Source organism: Macrobrachium rosenbergii, chromosome 26 (assembly GCF_040412425.1).
Source record: "Macrobrachium rosenbergii isolate ZJJX-2024 chromosome 26, ASM4041242v1, whole genome shotgun sequence".
NCBI classification, from domain to species: Eukaryota; Metazoa; Arthropoda; class Malacostraca; order Decapoda; family Palaemonidae; genus Macrobrachium; species Macrobrachium rosenbergii.
Window position 1 is genome coordinate 31,793,456 of NC_089766.1, and position 20,875 is coordinate 31,814,330.

Here is a 20,875-nt window from a genome sequence, read left to right on the forward strand (position 1 = left end):
GCTACATAGAATGAACGCAACTGATTTATGTGGCTCTCAAACGCTTATAATATCAGACAATTAAGTACAAGGTTGAATTCAGGCTTCTTGGTGCTAATGCTGCAGATTCTCCTCCAAGAAAGAGGATTTTTGTATAGGCCCAAGGTGTACACAATTCTGGAAGAAGACGTATCCAGATAACAATCTTGCATTACAGAAACTCTCACTTGTCATTACTTAATCACAAGGGGATGATTCTTAGGTCAAGAATAATATTTTTAACACCATGGAAGATAAGTTATGTGACTTCACTAGACAACAATAATTGTACTTAATAGATGACTTCAGACTTCATAAATGAGATGTTTTACTAGGATTTCGTAGTCAGTGACTGTTCCAGGGAGGAAAACTTGAACAAGGAAAAATAAGAGTTTCAGCCGAAGGGAAAGAGAACTGGGAGCAATTGTCAAATCTGACTTAGCGCTAGGTTAGCTAATGCAGTGATCAGTTGCATAAGACTCCTTGGTCCGTTGTAATAACAATTTTCTCCTCGTTATAAACAAAGACGGGAAAAGAGGGTGCTTTTGGGCATGAAGGCCTGTACTAAGCATGCTGTTCGCCTCGATTACTTTACTCTTTTCCTTGAACAGAGTTTACCCTTGCAAAGCGGCTAGCTAAGGATCTACCTAACTCTAGATTGTGATACGAGCTTTAATCACTTCCTTCCTACAGAATCCTAACACCACTCAAAGGTGTCTATGGACATTTATGTGCAACCTCTGATGATAATGAAGTTTATTCCTGCACAATTGGTACATTGAATTGTATCTTTTATGGCATACCATATTACAACACTGCTGTAGCTAAGTAACTTTATTCTTACAAGTATACAATTTCTTACACCAGAATGTAGAATCACAGTAAACAAAGTAGTAACCTGAGTTTTTCAAATGAGTTTTTATACTGGACTGAGACAGGTGTCCATTCCTACTCAGTTTTATATGGAAAATGCTTTTCCTTGATTGGGGTGGTATGCCATGCAAGTATGAGCTCACTGGCTCTATTCACAATAGTTACGATTACTGGCTTACAAATTATACTTACTTAGTTACTGCTGCTCATTACAAAATTTTAATCACAAGGTTACTACTACTACTTGCTGATGATGGTCTAGGCTATTACTAAGTCAGAGATCACGCCGGCTACCTCTTCTGGGCAGGAGCCAGGATCACTCTGAGATGGAAAGGCACTGTGCCAAGGAGGCATGAGGGCCAGGGTGAGCTTGTGGCTCTTTCAACTACTTGGCTCTCTTCCACACTTTCTTCCTCTTCTTCAGGTTCCTCCTAGGCCTATCTATGACAGTCCTAGGAGGTGATGAGGGCACCGACTCTGGAGAAAGGCCAGAAGGGCTAACGGGCTCAAAGTCAGGGGTAACCTCAGAGGCTACTGGAGAGCTCCTTACTCTGGCTGCTGCAACAACCAGAGCAAGAGTGGTCTCAACCTCTGCATCCAAGGAGGACGGTTCCTGGTCTCCCAGAGAAGGTGTAGCAGTTCGATCCCCAGAGGTTCATCCTCTAGGGACAAATGTGGTGAGGAAGAAGTGTAGTGGGCTAGAGGCTCACACATTGCTAAAATCAATGCTGTGAGGGTTCCTGGCTCTCCAGTAGGAGGATCCGTGTCATGATCTGGATCTAACACTATGGTAAGGCCTGGCACAGGGTCCAATTCTAGTGGTGGCTCAAAGTTCGAGACAGACTGAGTGTGGCACTCCTCAGAGTTCTCAATTGGCACTGGCAGAGATTGAGGGACAGGCATGCCTTACAAGGGTTCCGGAGGTGCAATACCTCTCGAATGTCTTGAGTTGGGCTGAACAGAGATTCCTGTCCCAGCTGGAGGCCAGAGCCTCTAGGAGAGTCTTGATTTGGGGCATCTGCTGGGCATTGCTTATTAAGGCAGCCTCCCTGTTAGTGGAGTGGCCAGTCACCTTGCATGCTCTACAGTGGTACTACCTCCCTTTAGTGTCCTTTTGTGCAGAGGGAGGACTTCACTTGGAATTGCACTGGGTGTGCCCCTTCTGTTGACCACTTCGGCAGGCGGAAGGTATTTTACCTTGTTTTGGTGGCATCCCAGTCAAAGTGGCTGTGCTCTTGTTTGTTGATCCTACAGTCAATGCCTCCATTGTGGAGGTAGCATGGCTGCGAAGTGGCACTGGGGAAGGGCTTCCCCCAGAGGAAGTTCTGACCCAGCAGAAATTCCACTCCGGGCCTAATTCCACTCACTACACCAAGGCAGTGAGGTAGCGTGCTCCAAGGTGTTGTGACCTGGAGCTCAACTGTGCGAATGGTTTTGCTGTGGCCCTCTGCCCATTTCATCTCCCACTGAGTTTGTTTGTCAATTGTGGCACTGGCTGGCACTTGGGGCCTGTCAATCAGGCTAACGTCGGTTGCAGTGTCTACCGTAACCAGTAGGGCCATGGGCAGGCTAAGACAATCCGTCAACGCCCTTGCCTCGAGGGATAATTCACAAGATAGCCTTTATATCCATTTTATATTCCTATCTTACACACCATTCTCCCTATCTTGACCTACTTTGTTTTACTCAGGATCCATAAAAGAACGGGTCTGCTAACGTGGTAACGAAAATAAGACCTTTCGTGCCCAGGTAGTCACGTGAGCCCCTCCCTGCTGGAGATTCCGTGTGTCCAGGTACATCTCATTTATGTGGTAGTTTTTTTTATTTTTAATAATCCGTTTCCTCTAGTAAAACTTATCTTCAGTTAAGAGTTTTTCTTATTTTTCACTTTAATGCTAAACAAATTCATTAAGGCCATGAGTCATTAAAGGTCCGAGAGGATACAATTGTCTAATAAGAGGAATAAAACAAAACTGTTTTCATCATAAGTATTATTGTATAGATTCATTTAACAAAATAGGAACAAAGAACTTCTCGATACCCATTCGGTATTAGTTTATTAGTTTCAAAGATTTTATTTTCATGGTTTGGCATTCGTTCCTTTTTTTCTTTATTACAGTCATTGTATTTAAATAATTCGCCCTAATTATAACATCTTTGGGATCATCAGCTTCAGACAATTCTAATTCAGAAACAAGCGACTTTATGCAGTCTTTAACTTCCCGTGAAGTTTCACCAGGAGTTGGAATAAATGTCTCTCTCATAATAGATAAGCGAGACGTGAAAGCATCAGAAGGTGCTGCATGTAGTGTGCCTGTGTTGATTGTGATCAGCCATGAATTTTCTGATAAACTGCAGTCTGTTATTTAAACTCCTAAATTAAGATATTTCAATGCAAATTTCTTGACGCGCGATGCAGCCATCAGTGTAACAGAGACTCTGCTTCTGTTACGTCAGAAATTGATTTTTCAAGCTTTCCTTCCTCATTTTTAGTCAGATTCTGTACTTCTCTGGAATCATCACTTAAGCCTTAATTTTCAATTTCAAGTTCACTGGTTAGATTTTTAAAGAGAGTGCTAATCAGACACATTTCTATTGGTATTATCCGTTCTTTCACTGCCGTGAACTAGCAAAAGATGACAACTACTTATTTAAAAATCAAATTTGTCTTCTTCACATTCAGTGGGGTTTTTCTTCCACTTCACAGTGCAATGTCTTTTCCTAACAAATACTCTCTCAAGCAAAATTGAAAATTCACCGAATTTAGCTTATCATTTGGTCCATTCATTTGACGTGTGCGACCAAAAAATATTCCAACATATCTTCATTTAATCGCCTCGTAGGAATGAATTTAACGCTATATAATTTACTTAGTATTTCGTAATGGTCTATACGAGACTTGATAGAGAATTTATCTATTTTGAAATCTATGAAGGCAATTATATCGCGAGTTTGCTACTATCGTGGTTTTCATGGTATCTACTTTTTTCTTCTCCTCATAATTAATCCCAAAAGCATTTCGTGTTACTGTCAGCATATACTGAAGAATTCATAATATCAAACCATTTATCAACACCATAAATGAAATTAACAGTTACTTCCAACTTTCTTACCTAAGTAGTCATTGCACGTGCAACCGAACTGGATAACAACTGTTATCCAGTTCACACGCTGTTTCTCTTGGCTTAAGCTTATCAAATCGTCGACGTGCTTGTATGTATGCATCTCTGGAACTTTCAACTCTCGAAAAAAACGCAAGGAACTTATGCCTAACCTGAAGACTAGTTTTCGTATTTGTGTTAAAACTGCCAAAAACTGTGCAGTTGTTCGGCATTGTGCTGATAATGTTTTAACAACGTGTTTGACCAAGAAAAATGTTTTCACACCTACATTTACTGCGAGTAGAAATGTTGGCAAATGAAGCATTGTACAAAACAACTGGTATATTGTGCTAGAATCTACATATAAATTAATATCTACCAAAGAAATCCTTAGAGGCAGGTTAAAGATAAAATATTAATAGAGGGACATATTTTGGCTTGCCATTTTAAGCCAAATCTTTGATTTGGGTTGGCATAGCCAGAGCCCCAGTCGAGGTTTGGGGGCTCACGTGAGCTCACGATCCTAACCGCTCAGACTCAGACTTGGCGTTAGCAGACGCGTTCTTCTCTGGATCCTGGTTTTTCTATCCAAGTACTACGGTGTGCGGAAAGATGAATGAATGCAAGAGGGCTTTCTCATTTCCTGTATATACTTTAAATAAATATATTTTATTATTGTATGCGTTTTCTGTTTATATTATTTACTCTGTTTCCAATTGTTGGTACGGATTTCCATTTATTAAGTAGAAATTAAAAAGAACTTAACATATAAGTCGGAATTGTAACAATATGTATGTATGTATGTATGTATGTATGTATGTATGTATGTATGTATGTATGTATGTATGTATGTATGTATGTATGTATTTGAGTGTATGTATATATCCCATTCTTTTACATTAATCCATCATTATTTTTACCATTAGTAGGGAACGTTGAGTCGCAACTGGAAATGACCCTATGAAGAAGAAAGGTTGTGGGTAAATAATTTTCATACTTTTACTTTACACAATTTTAATCAGTTTTACTCCTAAAACATGTCCTAATTTCATTCTAAAATTACTGCAACATCTCCCATCAACTGGAAGGTCTAAACCCAAGTACAGATAGATGGAAGATATATATATATATATATATATATATATATATATATATATATATATACATATATATATATATATACCATATATATATATATATATATATATATATATATATATATATATATATATATATATATATATATATATATATATATATATATATATATATATATATATATATATATATATATATATATATATATATATATATATATATATATATATATATATATATATATATATGTGTGTGTGTAATGTGTGTGTGTGTGTACATACACACATCTATAAATATATATATATATATATATATATATATATATATATATATATATATATATATATATATATATATATATATATATATAATCATGAAGCTACAAATGTCGCTTTGATATCGAAATTCACGCTACCTCGGTATATCTCCGTTGGAGAATTGTCGCCGAAGGAATTTATATAAGTGATAAATGAATTGGAATCGTGGGGACACGAACCCAACATGACGAAGCCTATTGAGCGACTCAGTTGACGCGTAAACCATTGAGCCATCAAGAGAGGTATAAATCTTTGCCGAGATGTCGTACTGTTTTACCCGTCGTGAGCGGGGAAAGTGTACTAGCCCCCGACAATGACCCACCTCCGCCATGACAGTTCATTGGTACATTTGGAACACGCAGCTTTGTTATGAAATTTTTATCACACCGCGATTTATATACAATCATGAAGCTACAAATGTCGCTTAATATCGAAATTCACGCTACCTCGGTATATCTCCGTTGGAGAATTGTCACCGAAGGGGAATTTATATAAGTGATAAATGTATTGGAATCGTGGGGACACGAACCCGCGACAAAAAGCCTATTGAGCGACTCAGTTGACGTAAACCATTGAGCCATCAAGAGAGGTATAAATCTCTTGCCGAGATGTCGTACTGTTTTACCCGTCGTGAGGGGGAAAGTGTACTAGCCTCGACAATGACCCACCTCCGCCATGACAGTTCATTGGTACGTTTTGGAACACGCAGCTCTTGTTATGAAATTTTTATCACACCGTGATTTATATACAATCATGAAGCTACAAATGTCGCTTAATATCGAAATTCACGCTACCTCGGTATATCTCCGTTGGAGAAGTGTCGCTTGAAGGGGAATTTATATTAGATAAATGAATTGGAATCGTGGGGACACGAACCCGCGACGAAAGCCTATTGAGCGACTCCAGTTGACGTAAAACCATTGAGCCATCAAGAGGTATAAATCTCTTTGCCGAGATGTCGTACTGTTTTTACCCGTCGTGAGGGGAAAGTGTACTAGCCTCAACAATGGCTTCAATTAGTGATAAAATTTCATATATATAAAATGGCTTCATATATATAATATATATATATGCATATAAATATATATATATATATATATATATATATATATATATATATATATATATATAGAGTTATATATATATATATATATATATATATAATATATTTTATATATATATATATATATATATATATATATATCGTCTATATATATATATATATATATATATATATATATATATATATATATATATATATATATATATATATATATATATATATATATATATATATATATATATATATATATATATATATATATATATATATATATATATATATATATATATGAATGACTGAGTATATTATTACACAGTTCTGAATATATCATCTTGATAAATTCTCTTCCCCCACTACTGATAGGTTAACGTGTTTTTTTGGCCGGATTCTAAACAATGACCTTTTATAGTAAAAGAAATATAAAACGTTTAACTATCCCAGAGTTATTTCGAAAAATTTTCCTTTCATGTTTTATGAAAGTTAGAAAGCTGATGAAAGCGAGAGATATCAGGAATTGTATCCATGAAAGAATACCACTGAAAAAGACAATGTTTTTGTGTTGAGCTAATTTCGTTGGAGACTTAGGCCATAAAACTTTAAAGCATTTTTTAAAAACCTGTTTGTGATCGCAACAATACTGTGAATACAGCAAATGGGAATAAGATATTCTATTTAATTTAGTTTTTTTACGTTTTTGTGTTATTTGATTTTGAAATAGAACTCATAACTTGATTCGGTGGGTGTGCTCTCATCTCTCTTTCAATCTCTGTCAACATTCACCTTGTCTTCATTTATTTTCCTGTCATTCATTAATGCTTACCTTTTTCTTCAACATGCATTGTAGCCTATAGATTTAGTCACAAATACTACAAATGTCATCCTCTTCGTACTTTTTTTTTCTTGGTCGATTTTTTTAGGTATTATCTCGCCTTTATCACCTTGGTCTTTTCATGCCTCATGCTGTCCAACAACAGCTCATCATAGCTCTCCTGAAAGTCACTTGCCTCATTTCGACCTACCCAGGCAAAACGCTCACTAAAAATACGAACGCAAAAGTAATGTCTCTTTGCAGCATTTTACGAAGACATACATCCGACTTGAAAAGACAACCTCAACTTTAAAAAGAAAGGAAAAAATGTTCGGGAAGCATTTGAATGGTTTCCTTTGCTCCTAAAGTTTAAAGCTCATCTTGGCTTCGTCCTAAATTGGCTGACAAGTCATGAATTCATTATGCTGTTAAAGTTGAGACAGGACAAAGAACAAAATGGTGGCTAGGGATGCTGGGGGATGCGTTTGTAATTGGGTGGAACATGAGGTGGAAGGTGGAAAGATGGGTTGGTGAAGAACGGCGTTTTCACTTTGGAATGGACGCTGTTGGTGTCTGAAGATGAATAAAAGCGGAAATGGGAAAGGTTTCTCAATATGAGCAGTTTCTTTAATGAAGTGATGAAGATCGCCAAAGGTGGACTTGATTACATGATAAAGTATGTCACCCCAGTGTATTATTATTATTATTATTATTATTATTATTATTATTATTATTATTATTATTATTATTATTATTATTATTATTAGCTGCTCTTGAGATAGAGAATATACTCATATAAAACATGATTATTAGAGATTGGAGGACTAACGGAGTGTTAAAGGACTGATTGTGGAGTTCGAAAGTTATTAGTATTATAAGTAGGAATAATAATAATAATAATAATAATAATAATAATAATAATAATAATAATAATAATAATAATGTTTTTCATATTTCTATTGTGAGCAGTGGTATTATCATGAGAAAAGATTTTTCATATAAGAAAATCAAAGAGAAAGAACGAAAAATAGAACTGATCATATATAAGGATGCGTATTATCAAATATAATTGAATGTACCTGAGCAGAAGCAAAATAAGTTGAAAGAAAAACAAGTGGTCACGTTTGTTGATCCTCTCAAGGGGGCATTTCAAACAGGACTCAGAACATCCGGTACGGGTCCGTTATAAAACCATATCCGTGCTATTATCACTACTACTACGAAGACTCACCAGCTATAAAGGAAGGCAAATACAGTTCACCCAACATAACTGGAAGGAAAAGATGTATAGTGTTCAGAACTATCTAGAAAATGCACAGAATTCAGAAGGAAAGATTCATTTCCATCATACATACCCCTTCACGGTTACACCTACGTCTGGGTGAGTGTGCCTTCGTATATACTGTATCCACTGCCAGAGTTCCACTCAAGAAGTCTTATTCCACTTAAATTGACTTCACTTCTAAATTGAAAGCCAGCACGTGTCAAAGCGAAGTCAAATAAATACTAAAATTGTGAACGTTCAGAAGCAGAGATGGCGTGTGTGGTGCGTGCGTGCTACTCTTCTCCGTTTTCTTCTCACAGAGAACACTGGCTAGTCCTTTGTCAGTCTCAACATAAGTTGGGAATGAGGAGAATTCTCTTATCTGCAGATGAAACCTCAAAAATAATAGATATGCAGTCTCTCTCTCTCTCTCTCTCTCTCTCTCTCTCTCTCTCTCTCTCTCTCTCTCTCAACAGGAAACAACCTTTTCCCTGAAAACAAAAAAACAAGAAAAACAATAGTGTTATTGGCTGGAGAGTTGGCGGTTGTTCACCAAGAGAAAATCATTCTCCAGAGTACTTTTTGTTTTTCTGTCTTCGACTTAAAAGAAGTGTGCTGTTGACCTACCCTTTTGAGGTCGAAAAAAAAAAAGTTAAACCTCTTGACATTTCTTTAAAAATCTGCCATTGACGATAATCGTTCGCATTTCTTACAGTTCGACGTCCATTGAAGAGTTACTGTCACACACAACGGCTTTTTACCATTCGTTCGCGTGAGGGATTTTTATTTCATTTCAAAGGGCGTGCGAACTTCAGCCTCTTCACTCATGAAGTTCCTTTGTCCTTCTCGACAAAAATTCTTTTCAATAACTTTTCGCATCTTTCACAGGCATCCGTCAAGTGATTTGACCTGAAGAATGATAATATACGTTTTGGATGCTGGGAACACATTCAGAGAGAGAGAGAGAGAGAGAGAGAGAGAGAGAGAGAGAGAGAGAGAGAGAGAGAGATGAACCTGAAATAGCAAACGGTCTAGTTAATCCATCGGCTATTTCCGTGAAACAAGTATTCATGTGTTCATTAATCTCACATTGAAGGGTAATTCGAATGAAATGGGTCGGGAGGTTGGTATGCTGGGCTTCGGTGTACTCAGGTTCCAACTTCTTTTATGACTTTGGTAGTTGTATCGGTACCACATTGGCCTGTCGCTCGCAAGACCAAGGTTCGTTCCCAATGAGAGTAAAAAATTTCTATAAATATATATATATATATGTGTGTGTGTGTGTATGTGTGTGTGTATATATATATATATATATATATATATATATATATATATATATATATATATATATATATATATATATATATATATATATATATATATATATATATGTGTGTGTGCGTATTTTTCACCAACCTAGCACCTTCCATTTCTTCCACATGACCAGACAATCTCAAAACTCTTGGATTAGTCGTTTTGCGTCTTCTGACGTTTTCACCAAAGCTTCAAATTCCTTAGTCAGTCATTTGAAGTAATTTTTGTTGATCAAATTAATTATGCAACAAGAGCCTTTGTTGCTAAAAAGACATTAATCCTAAATAGCCACAATGGTCGTTTATATTTCTGTGTAATCAAAAGAGAAAATTCAGTTTATTAGAAAACTGCAACCAAGATTTTCTTATTGCATTTTTGTAATGCCCGAAGGTACACAATGATTATTTATAAGTAATTGGAAAAAGTTTAAATTTCCAATTTGTTATACGTTTATAATCAAAAACATAGAAATATACATTCATATTGAATCTCCGTGGCCTTAAGGAATATTGTCTGAAAGAGTACAAGGTGATTTAAACTAAAAAAAAGAAAAAGAAAAAGAAATGTAAAGAATTTTCTGTCCAGAAAAGTAAATTAAATGACTTTTCCGAAGTTTTCACACTTTCCTTTTATGCATTGGCAAACTTTTGTATACACATGAAATGAGGAATATTACACATTAATGTAAATTCAAAATAATTTATTTAGACATTTTGAATTTAAAGGTACATTCCGCATTGCAGTAAAAATAAATGGTAATTTTCAGCTGACTAGACATTTTGTAACTCCAACTTGAAAGACAAAGCAAAAAATTAAAGGAGCTAACTTTTGGCTCGCATGGAAGACATCTTCATAAATTGTCTTTTCCTTACAAAGCTATAATCATTCATCATTTTGAATTTCATGTTTCTCAGAACCTCATTTTTATTTTCTTTTTTATCATCATATATATATATATATATATATATATATATATATATATATATATATATATATATATATATATATATATATATATATATGTGTGTGTGTGTGTGTGTGTGTGTGTGTGTGTGTGTGTGTAAACACACACACATGCGATAATACAGAATTGACGAAAATTACTTCTTGGATAAGAATACAAAAGTAGTGAATTAATTATCTAGGATACAGTTAAAAATAGAAAATATTTTGAAATTATATCCTAAAACTTATAGAGAGACGGAAGATTTTCTGAAGTTATCGGGACAGAATATGTTATATATATTTCTAATACAGTGATGAAATTTTATTTGTAAAAACTGAAAATAATAGCTTCTATTAAAAGACTCTGGAAAAGCTTTAAAAGCTAGCTTGTCAATTATTAAGGGTCGGAATAACGTGGTGATCATAGTTTTTATTTCTTGAAAATATTTTTAGATGTTCGAAACATAGTTTAGCTTTTAGAACGAGTAAAACATAAATCTTATTTTATATTTTTATTCTCATTTTCATTTTTAATCTCAGGATGATACAAGTATTCTCTTGACGATAAGAAAAACAGTGATCGGAATAATGTGGTGATCATAGTTTTTATTTCTTGAAAATATTTTTAAATGTTTTAAACATAGTTTGGTTTTTAGAATGAGCAAAATATAAATCTCATTTTTATATTTTCATTTTTATTTTTAATCTCAGGATGATGCAAGTGCTCTCTTGACGATAAGAAAAACAGTGATCATGAAAAAGGACTGTTATTTTATTTCTAATAAGGATAGTCCCAAGAAACACAAAGAGGGGTAAAATGCTTTAAACATGAAACATTAGAGATAAGTAAATGGAATAAAGAATTAAAAAAAATTTAATACCATGTAAGTAAAACAAACTATGACCAGACAATATAGGCAACAGCTTTCTGAGAAAACAAACCTTCGCCAAGAATGAGCAGTCCAGCCCTCCAAAAAACAGACTTCCCATATCTTACAAAATTCTATTGTCGCTTGTTAAGAGTGACGAAGCCCAGTCTTGTCAGATTTTCTTACAGATCAATTGATTATTTTTTTCGTGTGAACAGCTAGACGGACAAAGAGACAAATAAACAGAGACCAAACTAAAAAAGCATAACCTCCTGGAAGGTATTGGGAGGACTCAAAGACTACAATACTGGCTGTGATAAGCGTGCAGAATTATTTTATAAAATATTCCTAATTCCACATTTCTGAACAATCACTTGATCGGTCTTTCATATCATTAGACGGAATCCTTTCTTGTTTTGACAGATTTTATCTGTTATGTATTATTTCCTCATGGGCTACATTACAAAAAAAAAAAAAAAAATATGAAGTAAATACAAAAGGGAGCAGTTTTCCTTGTAGTCTCTTTCTTATCTCTCTTTAAAGAATCAATTTTACTTATCTTGTTCTTCGTTTGATAATTTTATTCTCTTCCTGCCTTGTAATTTAAGGAATATTCATGATACCAAATTATTAACCTTTCCTTGCCTTCATTTCTCATTCTGTTTGTAGTCGTTTACTCGGCTTTCTCTCTTTTCATTCAGATGCCCAAACTTTCCCTCATATTCGAAATACATGTGCCACCAACATCAAGCTTATCAGAAAAACTTTCTCTGTACCGATTCTTTTAGTCTTCTGAAAATTAGAATAATTGACGGTAATTTCAAACTCCGGTTGTAACATTTAGAAGATTTTAGGGTTTGAAAGGAACCTCGGAGGTCATTGGTTATCGTATCGTCAGTCTTCTCCACAACTGACTTATGTTGGATCCAGTGGTATAAGTCATCATAAATAATTATCAACGAAACACAAACACCAAAATGTAGATACTTTCTAAAGACAATAAAGTTTACACTCATTCGTATTATAATAGTGACAGTTACAAGTACCCTTATTATCTTACTAAATTCCAACCATAGTTTAGACACTTACTGATTTTGGTCAAAATAATGACTTTTAAGAAATTTTTAACAAATATCTATAGAAATGAGTTTCTGACTTGAAATTGTAGATATTTTCAGCACAGTGGCATACCAAAAACGTTTTAATAACTCTGAAACTTTTCCCAGTAATTAAACATAGTGCATGATTTCATACTACAAAAACTGCCGTATATTCAGTAGTGAAAAAGTGGAATAAACACTTTCGGAGTTGAGTTATTCCTGATTAAGTTTCAATCTTGATAATTTCAGACAATTATATTGAATGGATTCAATCCGCGATTCACGGTCATCGACGTTATTATACTGGAAGATTCTGCACACTTGTTAATACTGGTTGTTACCCACATTTCCCTGTATTTAATAATTTCCTAAGTAGATTCAAGTTAAGTACAAGACAATAACTATCAAATACTTAATGAGTTCAATTAAAGCTAACTATTTTTTTCCTTAGCTCTTTTTGGTTTATTCACAAGTATTATTCCGTTATGGAACTGGATGAGTCTCACCAAGGGCGTGAGGTTCGTGTTTCAAATCCTTCACGTCTTGACTTGCACCAGAGGGCTGATACTTGACACTGCTCTATGCGACACACACACACACACACATATATGTGTGTGTGTGTGTGTGTACGTGTGTGTGTGTATGTTTGTGTGTGTAATATTATGAACATCTAAATTTCTTAGAACGCTGTAAAATCAAAGCAAAGAAAAACGTTCATATGTTATGACTGCTCCTAAAAGAAGAGTGACCCTTAAGGTTCTCAGAAGGTTTTGAGGATGAGGTTGCCAGTCACTGGCATTGACAACTAAGAATTAAACATAAAAAAGTAAGAAAATATTTTTGGAATTTTGATGAATATTTCGTTAGAAGGATGAATAAATGTTATTAATAGTTTTATCCGTAACTTATACACACACACACACACACACACACACACACACACACACACACACATATATATATATATATATATATATATATATATATATATATATATATATATATATATATATATATATATATATATATATATATATATATATATATATATATATATATACATATATATATATATATATATATATATATATATATATATATATATATATATATATATATATATATATATATATATATATATATATATATATATATATATATATATATATATATATACACACACACATATACTGTGAAATATTTCTCTTAAAACAGACTTCCATCAAATATAAGGAGCCCGTAAAAATGCCAAAAAGTGGAAAATAAATGCTTGTTTAGAAACCAAACTATATATCCCCTCAGGCAATTGTTTGCCTGAGGAGAGACAGTTTGTTCTCTGAAAACAGTCTCTATTTTCCATATTTTGTTTTAAAGTGGAAAATTATATATATATATATATATATATATATATATTGTATATATATATATATACAGTATATATATATATATATATATATATATATATATATATATATTTATATTATATATATATATATATATATATATATATATATATATATATATATATATATATATATATATATATATATATATATATATATATATATGCATATATATATATATATATATATATATATATATATATATATATATATATATATATATATATATATATATATATATATTCATATATATATTAACATTGGCGTGAGAGCGAGGCTATTCCTCAGCAAAATACACAAGAAGGCACTAAAACAGATAGCTTGGTACATTGTTTTCCTTTATATATAGCCTAAACCACACCCCACCTCATGAGTATTGTTTTTTCATACAGCAACAAAATTTTGAGGAATAAGGTCTGTTGGCTGAAATATTCTAGTTCTTTCTCTTTTTTCTTTTTTAACAATTTTATTTTAGATTTACCTTTTGTATTGATGTTTTACTTTATCATAATTTATTTGTATGTACATACAATCTAACTTTTCTTGCTGTATTTGTATATTTCACTTTGTGTTTTTAGCCTTGAGGATGAGACAAGGATCTCTAAACGTAGGCCTTGATGGATAAAGGAAAACCATATACCAAGCTCTCTGCTTTAGTGCCTTGTTATATATATATATATATATATATATATATATATATATATATATATATATATATATATATATATATATATATATATATATATATATAAATATATCATATATATATATATATATATAACAGAAATAAATTATATATATATATATATATATATAACCCATATATATATAGGTGGATATATATATATATATATATATATATATATATATATATATATATATATATATATATATATATACATATAACCTGTATAGTATAGGCTATATATATATATATATATATATATATATTATATATATATATATATATATATATATATAGCGAGTTTATATATATATACATATATATACTCATATATGACCCAATAGACATATGTATATATATATAATTATCCCTTATGATATATAAGATAGATATATAACATATAATATATATATATAATATAAATAATATATATATATATATATATAAATATATATATATGATACCCATATCTATATATATATATATATATATATATATATATATATATATATATATATATATACATATATATATGTATATATATGGAACCTATATATATATATACCCATATATATTATATATATATATATATATAACTATATGCATAAAGCGTCTTTACTTCATAATTCCTCAATCCAGCAAAATGAAAGCCCAAATAAAAATATGACATAAACTCTTTTGTTGTCCATCTACATCTTGCAGAAATCGTGAAGATAATTTCTCCAGCTTTTTTCCTCCTGAGAGAGAAAAAGACGTTGAAAGCAATAATATGCTCTTCACAGTCATGGAGATGATATTTTGCCTGCAAGCTCTTGAAGGCAATAACCTGAACAGAGTTTATGTAAGAGAGAGAGAGTGAGAGTTTTGTGAAAATATGCAAGACACATTTCAGAGGGATTTTCTGCGTGGCAATTCTGGTTAAGGAAAGATGCTGAACATTAGAGCAATAAATACAATCCCACTATGATTTTTCAAATATTACGAAAAATGCTGTGTAATGATGAACGATAATTTGTGAAGTAACAAAACTTATTTACAGCGACTAGCAATGACCCAATAGACAACTGCCCTCATGATATCATCTTGGAATTATCTGTTTATGGGCCTTATTAAGATAGAAATCATCAACACACAATCACAGATTGAGATCTAGAAAAAATGATTAAAGTGAACAGATTGATATATCAAAATAATTGTAATTTGAAATACTTTATTATGGAATTTGCATCGAGAAATTCAGTAATACTAACATTTGACTTATTATACTAAAAGATCCTTTGTGGAATACATTTTATGAAAATTAAAGCCGTTTGAAAGCCAACATTTCTCTGATACCTACAAAATTTCTTTCACATTTGTCAAAACAATTGTTAAGATAAAGTTTCATACCTTAATCAACATGAATTCTTAGGGATCATAATATGATCCCTAAGAATTCATGTTGATTAAGGATGAAACTTATCTTAACATTTGTTTTGACAAATGTGAAAGAAATTTGTGGTAGGTACCAGAGAAATGCATGGCTTCTTCAAAACGGCTTTAATTTTCATAAAATGTGTTCCACAAAGATCTTTTAGTATAATAAGTCAAATGTTAGTATTACTGAATTTCTCGATGTAAATTCCAGAATAAAGTATTTCAAATTACAATTATTTTAATACATTAATCGGTTAACTTTAATCATTTTTTCAGCTCTTAATCTGTCCCTCTGTGAGGTAGTGGTTTCAGAACCATAACAATAAGGCCCATAAACAGAAACAAGATGCTTTATATCAAGGGCAGCAAAACGCCATTGAAGGAAATAAGTTCTTGTTATCTTTATTGTTCATCATTACACAGACATTTTTCGTAATATTTGAAAAAATCATAGTTATTGTATTTGTTGCTTTACTTATAATGTCAGCATCTTAACTAAATGACTATGAAAATCCTCTCTTAAACGTGCCTTGCTATTTCTCAACTCTCTCTCTCACTCTCTCTCTCTCTCTCTCTCTCTCTCTTACATAAACTCTGTTCAGGATATTGCCTTCAAGAGGTTGCAGTCAAAATGTTATCTCCCTGACTGTGAAGACCATATTATTGCTTTCAACGTCTTTTTCTCTCTCAGGAGAAAAAAAAGTTGAAAAAATTATCTTCTAGATTTCTGCAAGATGCAGATGGACAACGAAAGAGTTTTTAATATTTTTTTTCAGCTTTCATTTAAAAGGTTGAGGAATTATGAAGTAAAAACACACAATCACACAAGACACACACACACATCACACACACACACACACACACGATATATATATATATATATATATATATATATATATATATGTGTGTGTGTGTTGTGTGGGTGTGTGAAAATAAAAGCTGTATTTCAGAGAACAAAATGTCTCTCTCTCTCAGGCAAACATTTACCTGTGAGAGGCAGTTTGGTTTCTGAAATATAGCCCTTTTTTTCCACTTTTTTGCGATTTCTATGGGTTCCTTATATTTGATGGAAGTCTGTTTTAAAGAAAATATTTCACAGTCATATATCCATATATATATATATATATATATATATATATATATATATATATATATATATATATATATATATATGTAGTATTATATATATATATATATATATATATATATAAAATATATATATATATATATAATTCATGATAAAACTTTTAATAACATTTACTCATCCTTCTAACAAAATATTCCTATATATCCTGAGATTATATAATATATATATATAAAATATAAGATTTATATATATATATATATATAAAAATAATATATGTTATATATATTATAAAAATATTTATATATATATAATATAAATATATATATATATATATATATATATGTGTGTGTGTGTGTGTGTGTGTGTGTGTGTGTGTGCGTCCGTGTGTCTGTGTGTGTGTGTTTGAAGTATCAGCCTTCTGATGCAAGTCAAGATAAAACTTTGAAACACATTGTATTGGTGAGACTAAGCCAGTCCCATAACGGAACAATGCTTGTGAATAAACCAAAAAAGCGAAGGAGAAAATTTGTTAGCTTTAATTTACCACATTAAGTATTTGATAGTTATTGTTTTGTACTCAACTTGAATCTACTTAGGAAATTATGAAATACAGGGAAATGTGGGTAACAACCAGTATTAACAAGTGTGCAGAATCTTCCAGTATAATAATGTTGATGACCGTGAATCGCGGATTGAATCAGTACAGTATAATTGTCCTGAAATTATCAAGATTGAAACTAAAGCAGGAATAACAGAGCTCCGAAAGTGTTTTTAATTCACTTTTTCCCTACTGAATTGACCTGTAAGAAAATCTGACAAGACTGGGCTTCATCACTTTTAACAAGCGACGATAGAATTTCGTAAGATATGGGAAGTCTGTTTTTTGGGGGACTGGACTGCTCATTCTTGGCGAAGGTTTCTTTTCTCAGAATGCTGTTGCCTGTATTACCTGGTCATAGTTTGTTTTACTTACATGGTATTAAATTTTTTAAATTCTTTATTCCATTTACTTATCTCTCTAATGTTTCATGTTTAAAGCATTCTACCCCTCTTTGTGTTTCTTGGGACTATCCTTATTAGAAATAAAATACCAGTCGTTTTTCATGATCACTGTTTTCTTATCGACAAGAGAGTTCCTGTCATCCTGAGATTAAAAATAAATATAAAAATAAGATTTATGTTATACTCATTCTAAAAACCAAACTATGTTTCAAATATTTAAAAATATTTTCAAGAAATAAAAACTATGATCACCATATTATTCCGACCCTTGATAATTGACAAGATCTCTTTTAAAGCTTTACCAGAGTCTTTTAATAGAAGCTGTTATTTTCTATTTTTACAAATAAAACTTCACCATTGTATTGAAAATATATATAACATATTCTCTCCCGATAACTTCAGAAAATCTTCCGTCTTTCTATAATTTTGGGGATATAATTTACAAATATTTGCTATATTTAACTGTATTCTAAGTAATTAATTCATTGCTTTTCCATGCATATTCAAGGAGTAATTTCGTCAATTCTGCATTATCGCATACACACACACATATATACACATACACACACACACACATATATATATATATATATATATATATATATATATATATATATATATATATATATATATATATATATATATATATATATATATATATATATAAATTATGATAAAAATGAAAATTGAAATGAGGTTCTGAGAAACCTGAAATTCAAAATGATGAATGATATTATAACCGTGTCAGGAAAAGACAATTTATGAAGATGTCTTCCATGCGAGCCAAAAGTTAGCTCCTTCCATTTTCTGCTTTATGTTTTAGGTGGGAGTTACAAAATGTCTGGTCAGCTGAAAATTACTATTTATTTTCACTCCAATGTGGAATGTGCCTTTGAATTCAAAATGCCTAAATAAATTATTTTAAATTTACATTAATGTGTCTTGTTCCGCGAGTATGCCCGTGTAGAAAGGGTAATGTGCATTTTCTCATTCCATGTGTATAGAAAAGTTCGCCAAAGCATAAAAGGAAATGTGAAAACTTCGGAAAAGTTATTTAATTTACTTTCCTGGACGGAAGATTCTCTAATATATATTTTTTTTTAGTTTGAATCACCTTGTACTCTTTCAGACAATATTCCTTAAGGCCACAGAGATTCAATATGAATGTATATTTGTATGGTTTTGATTCAAAACGTATAAAAAATTGGAAATTTAAACTTGTCCTAATTACTTATTAATAATCATTGTGTACATTCTGGCATTACTGCGATGCAATAAGAAAATCTTGGTTGTAGTTTTCTAATAAATTGAATTTTCTCTTTTGTTTACACATAAATATAAATGATCATTGTAGCTATTTAGGATTAATGTCTTATTAACAACAAAGACTCTAGTTCCATAATTAATTTGATCAACAAAACTTAATTTAAATGACCAACTAAGGAATTTGAAGCTTTGGTGAAAACGTCAGTAGACGCGGAACGACTAATCAAAGAGTTTTGAGATTGTCTGGTCATGTGGAAGAAATGGACGATGCTAGGTTGGTGAAAAATACGCACACACACACACATATATATATTATATATATATGTATATATATGTATATATATATATATATATATATATATATATATATATATATATATATATATATATATATATATATATATTTATTTTTTTTTTTTTTTTTTTTTTTTTTTTTTTTTTTACTCACTGGGAACGAGCCTCGGTCTCCCGGAGTGACAGGCCAATGTGGTACCGACGTATCTACCAAAGCCATAAAAGAAGTTAGAACCTGAGTACACCGTACAAGAGGTTTTTCCCTGGCAGGCTTCCGAAGCCCAGCATACCAACCTCCCGACCCATTTCATTTGAATTATCCTTCAATGTCAAGATTAATTAACACATGAGTACGTGTTTCACAGAAATAGTGGATGGATTAACTAGATTGTTTGCTATTTCAGGTCCATCTCTCTCTCTCTCTCTCTCTCTCTCTCTCTCTCTCTGAATGTGTTCCCAGCATCCAAAACGTATATTATCATTCTTCAGGTCAAATCACTTGACTGATGCCGGTGAAAGATGCGAAAAGTTCTTGAAAAGAATTTTTGTCAAGAAGGACAAAGGAACCTCATGAGTGAAGAGGATGAAGTTCGCACGCCTTTGAAATGAAATAAAAATCCCTCACGCGAACGAATTTTAAAAAGCCGTAATGTGTGACGGTAAATCTTCAATGGACGTCGAACTGTAAGAAGTACGAACGATTATCGTCAATGACAGGAGATTTTAAAGAAATGTCAAGAAATTTAACTGGGATTTTTTTTTTTTTTTTTTTTGCTTACCTCAAAAGGATAGATCAACAACACACTTCTTTTAGGTCGAAGACAGAAAAACATCAAAGTTCTCTGAAGAATAATTTTGCCTCGGTGAACAACCGCCAACTCTCCAGCCAATAACACTATTGTTTTTCTTGTTTTTCAGGGAAAAGGTTGTTTCCGGTTGAGAGAGAGAGAGA